This window comes from Salmo trutta, chromosome 26 (genome assembly GCF_901001165.1).
Source record: "Salmo trutta chromosome 26, fSalTru1.1, whole genome shotgun sequence".
Classification (NCBI taxonomy): Eukaryota; Metazoa; Chordata; class Actinopteri; order Salmoniformes; family Salmonidae; genus Salmo; species Salmo trutta.
The window spans coordinates 48,646,055-48,651,683 of record NC_042982.1 but is presented as its reverse complement, the minus strand read 5'-3'; the positions used below and the strand labels follow the sequence as shown (position 1 = coordinate 48,651,683).

At 43.0% G+C, this 5,629-nt stretch overlaps 1 protein-coding gene across 1 annotated transcript in view; it reads left to right on the top strand.

Moving 5' to 3' along the window:
• The first annotated feature begins 5,205 nt into the window (after positions 1–5,205).
• The window catches only part of LOC115163941 (BRD4-interacting chromatin-remodeling complex-associated protein), a 39,527-nt gene continuing 39,103 nt past the window's right edge, over positions 5,206–5,629 (top strand). Inside the window, exon 1 of the mRNA XM_029716132.1 lies at positions 5,206–5,294. The gene's annotated coding sequence lies outside the window, so the exon portion shown is untranslated. The remainder of the gene's footprint in view (positions 5,295–5,629) is intronic.

Here is a 5,629-nt window from a genome sequence, read left to right as displayed (position 1 = left end):
AAAAACAACTATCGAACGAGTGCCTATGATTTTTGACGGTTTGCCCATGCGCAGTTTGGTGCGAGACGACCGGGAGACGTATCTACGCATGAATTTCGCTAGCCAACGTCACCATTAAAAACGCCTACAAGTGTGATCAGGGGATTCTATTGGAGAAGCAGTTTAAGCTTATCTTCATACTGTAATGTCTTTTTTTTGCAATACTTTTCCAATGAGGCCAGATCCGTGGTCAGTTTTCAATCGCTTCCCTAAAGTGTGAACTGACTGGGGTACCAGAGTTGTCCTAATTTAAAAAATAAAATAACAATAATTATCTCAATTATTGAGACTAGGTTTTCCCAGAAATAAGCAGATTTTTTGGGATGTTATTTTTTAAAGACGTGAAACTGAAAGAATGTGTAGTCTACAATGACGTAACAGATTGGAATTTGCCAAATGTTACATCCACTGTAGCTGCCTGTCATTTCATGATAATTCAGAATAAAACAACAGCCTTTACTGTTTTGTATATATTACCTATACTAGCTCATTATTAGGCCATACAGAATTATCACAGAGGCTGCAAGTAACAGGGGGAAACAGTGCGAATCAACCTCCAGGGGGCAGAGATCTGCAGAAGATAAACCTGGACAGATTGTAAAGTGTGGAGGTTAGCTATAGGTTTAGAGAGGGTGGAGCAGGTAAAGGAGATACACCTGACCAGATTGTAGTGTGTGCGTATGCCCCTTAACCCATGTCCTACCCCTTGCCCCATCCATGACCCCTCTACCTCCTACCCCATGTTCTACCCCTTACCCCCTCTACGCCTGCCCATTACCCCCCTCTACCTCCTGTCTTATGTCCTGACCCCTCTACCCCATGTCCCTTACCCCCTCTCCATTACCCCTCTACCCCCTGTCATACCCCCTATCCCTTACTCCCCTCTACCCCATGTCCCTTACCCCCCTCTACCCCCTGTCCTGCCCCATGTCCTACCACTTACCCCTTCTACCCCCTGTCCTACTTCTTACCCCCTCTACCCCTGCCCCATGTCCTGACCGCTCTACCCCCTTCCCCCATGTCCTACCCCTCTACCCCTACCCCTGCCCCATCCATGACCCCTCTACCCCCTGCCCCTTACCATGTCCTACCCTTACCCCCTCTACCCCATGTCCTGACCCCTCTACCCCCTGCCCCATCTATGACCCCTCTACCTCCTCCTGCCCCTTACCCCATGTCCTACCACTTACCCCCTTCTAGCCCCTGACCTGCCCCATGTCCCTTACCAGATTGTAGTGTGTGGTATACACCCCCTACCCCCTGTCCCTTACCCCCCCTCTACCCCGTGCCCCATAACCTGACCCCTCTGCCCTCTGTCTCTGCCCTTCGCGTCTGGTCCATCTGTGCTGACTGAGGTATGAGGATGTTGTGCGTTTCCTGCCAGATGGGCTCAGCACGTGGACCATGATGCTGCGAGAGGAAGAGAACAGAACTACACAGGTGTCTCTCTCCATACCCTGAGTCACCTGACATCTAACACACCCTCGCCACAAATGACTGGCTGGCACAAACAGCACGCATCCTTTAACCTGTTGGGGATAGGGGGCAGTATTTGCACGGCCGGATACAAAACGTACCCGATTTAATCTGGTTACTACTCCTGCCCAGTAACTAGAATATGCATATAATTGTTTGATTTGGATAGAAAACACCCTAAAGTTTCGAAAACTGTTTGAATGGTGTCTGTGAGTATAACAGAACTAATTTGGCAGGCCAAAACCTGAGAAGATTCTGTACAGGAAGTACCCTCTCTGACCATTCCTTGAGCTTCTTGGCTCTGTTTATTGAAAATGTATGATCTTTGCTGTAACGTGACACTTCCTACGGCTCCCATAGGCTCTCCGAACCCGGGAAAAAGCTGAATGATGTAATTCCAGCCGCTGGCTGAAAAACTTTAGCGCCTTTGGTAAGTGGCCGATCAGAGGACCATCAGACTGAGGCGCGTGCACGGGGCGACCTCATGTTTTTACTTTCTCTCTCTTTGAACTAAAACACAGATTCCCGGTCGGAATATTATCGCTTTTTTACGAAAAAAATTGCATAAAAATTGATTTTAAAACAGCGGTTGACATGCTTCGAAGTACGGTAATGGAATATTTAGAAATGTTTTGTCACGAAACGCGTCGGGCGCGTAACCCTTATTTACCCTTTCGGATAGTGTCTTGAACGCACGAACAAAACGCCGCTATTTGGATATAACTATGGATTATTTGGGACCAAACCAACATTTGTTATTGAAGTAGAAGTCCTGGGAGTGCATTCTGACGAAGAACACCAAAGGTAATAACATTTTTCTTATAGTAAATCTGACTTTGGTGAGGGCTAAACTTGGTGGGTGTGTAAATAGCTAGCCCTGTGATGCCGGGCTATCTACTTAGAATATTGCAAAATGTGCTTTCACCGAAAAGCTATTTTAAAATTGGACATAGCGAGTGCATAGAGGAGTTCTGTATCTATAATTCTTAAAATAATTGTTATGTTTTTTGTGAACGTTTATCGTGAGTAATTTAGTAAATTCACCGGAAGTTTGCGGGGGGTATGCTAGTTCTGAACGTCACATGCTAATGTAAAAAGCTGTTTTTTGATATAAATATGAACTTGATTGAACAAAACATGCATGTATTGTATAACATAATGTCCTAGAAGTGTCATCTGATGAAGATCATCAAAGGTTAGTGCTGCATTTAGCTGTGGTTTGGGTTTATGTGACATTATATGCTAGCTTGAAAAATGGGTGTCTGATTATTTCTGGCTGGGTACTCTGCTAACATAATCTAATGTTTTGCTTTCATTGTAAAGCCTTTTTGAAATCGGACAGTGTGGTTAGATTAACGAGAGTCTTGTCTTTAAAATGGTGTAAAATAGTCATATGTTTGAGAAATTGAAGTAATAGCATTTCTAAGGTATTTGAATAACGCGCCACAGGATTCCACTGGCTGTTACGTAGTTGGGACGATTTCGTCCCACTGGCCCAGAGAGGTTAAAAATATTTCTACAATGCATACTTTCAGTTTTTACGAACTCACTTGCGCAAAAGAAGGACGCTATCGCTGCTCGTCCTAGCACATGCGCAGATCAAATACACCGCTATAACTCTGATTAAGGTGTTTAAATGTCCTAATAATTTGAAAGATTAGTACAGAAAATCTGGTGTTTTAATCGGTGTATGTTTACTTCGATTATGACCCTACGCCGAGGAAGATAAGTAGAGTAAGGTGTTCACGTGACTAATGCCATAATCGGTATCTAGTTATTAGTGTGCATGTAACCATACTGATATAGCTACTGTAGCACAGCACAGCAGGAAGGCTCTGGTCTGGATACTGTAGCACAGCAGGAAGGCTCTGGTCTGGATACTGTAGCACAGCAGGAAGGCTCTTGTCTAGATACTGTAGCACAGCAGGAAGGCTCTGGATACTGTAGCACAGCTCTGCTGCAGCAGGTGCAGCTTTTCAACCATATTTTTTTACCTTTATTTAACTGGGCAAGTCAGTTAAGAACAAATTATTATTTTCAATGACAGCCTAGGAACAGTGGGTTAACTGCCTTGTTCAGTGGCAGAATGACAGATTTTTATTTTGTCAGCTCAGGGATTTGATCTTGCAACCTTTTGGTTACAAGTCCAACACTCTAACCACTAGGCTACCTGCCACCCCAGTGTTTCACTCATCTATACACCCTCTTTTATTTAACCTTTATTAAGAACAAATTCTTATTTTACAATGACGGCCTACCCCTAACCCGGACGGCGCTGGGAAAATTGTTCGCCGCCTTATGCAACCCCTATATTATCTATGGAAATTGTGTTTCCATAGCTAGGGCTGACACTGAGGACTTGTGAATAGGGAGAATCAACAACCAAACAATTGCTTTGTGAGAAGGTGTTAAAGTTCAGTTAGCCATTGTTATGTTAACTCCATCTGCCGGCCTTTGGGCTATTGTTATGTAAACGCAGGCTGAAAATACCAGTGGCCTGGCTTTGGTCCTAAGTGAGAGCAGGTCTGCCGGAGCCATGGCCCAGTGAGACATGAATGTTGGCCGGCGTAAACTGAAACAGAAAAGTCTGAGCCTTTAATTTTGGATAAAACACGGGTAAATCCTGTATGGAAATAAATCAAAACATGTACTTGGTGCTGAAATCGATCCGTCTGCGCCCTCTAGTGGAGAATGTATGTAAAATAGAGGCGCAGAAGAGCTGAATACATCATTGTCCATGTTTTATGCATTACCGAAAGTCTCTAAATGCATGGTTAAACATGCATTGATATCAAGGAAATATCTCGAAAAATACCTTTGCTAGTCACAGCATGCTGAGCGATGTGACCTTTGGTCAGATATTCTACATTTCCTCTAAATGCATGCTTCATTCAACTCCATAGGAATAGTATTTTATGAAAAGGCCAATGTGTGTTCATTTTTATATACTATATGATTTGACTCCAGCGTCAAAATGAACTAGAACCTTCTGTAACGACACACAATTTGGCCAATTATTTCTAGTCCCCATTCAAATTCAACCAATCACTGAGTGTAAACAACAAAACATACCACGCCCCCAGGGAAAGTATATATTTCAACTTCCTAAACTTTCCCTGTATGCTGGAGGTAATTTCCCCTTGTCATGAGTTAAATGACCACCGCCTTTTTATTTGCTGGATATTTAGCTTTCGGCCAATCACATAACAAGCTATATTTAATCACAAATAAAAGAGCTTTATCACGAAAGCAGCTCTGACTGAGGCAAAGGAGGATAGCCGTGTATTTGCCTGTAACTTCAGTATGGTGGTATTTAAATCCTGTTTACCCCAATACCCTGGTTATTACCACAATTTCAGACATAACATGCAAATAGCATAACCTCAACCCAGTTAAATGAAGTGATAATGTTTCCATTCGTTTCTAACAGTGGATATAAGCTTATAAAGCAATAACAACAATAATGCATTACAAAACTGCACAATGTTTCAATATACTTTGTTTGCGGCTATATAATTATCTGTATGACAGAGCATTCCTTTTTACGTCTATGGTATAAACTGGATCATTGCCTGTTGCACGGGGATAAAGGAGTTACTATGACGGATAAACTGGGTTTAAGGTTCATGGAAGGTTGAGGGATTTGTGAATTGAACACAACAATGAATTTGAACAGGCGAACAGAACAGTCGTCTGTTTCCTGCTGTAGCTGGGTCCTGTATGGAAGCCCGTGCGAGGCTGTCCTGGAGACCCCGCGCTGCCTGCACCTCTCGTCTTGGGTGAGTTTGTGACAATGTAGCAATTTCTCTATTAATCTCAATAACTAGAATAAAGCTGCAACATTTGCAGACTGCAAACCTCGATCAAAATTCCGTAGTCCTTGCATGGCAAGGCGTTTCATTTTCCAACAAATTCCCAAGCACACCCCCTTGTCCAAGACTATTCCAACATTAACTCATATTTTGCTTGCAAGGAGATAGCTACGCAATTGCATTTAAGGCAAACGAAATAATGCGTCATGCAAGCTGAAGTGCAACATAAATGTGTTGATACTAAACCCGCTTGTGATGTTTTAAATGTCAAATGTATACTACGTCGTTATCTGTTAACACGA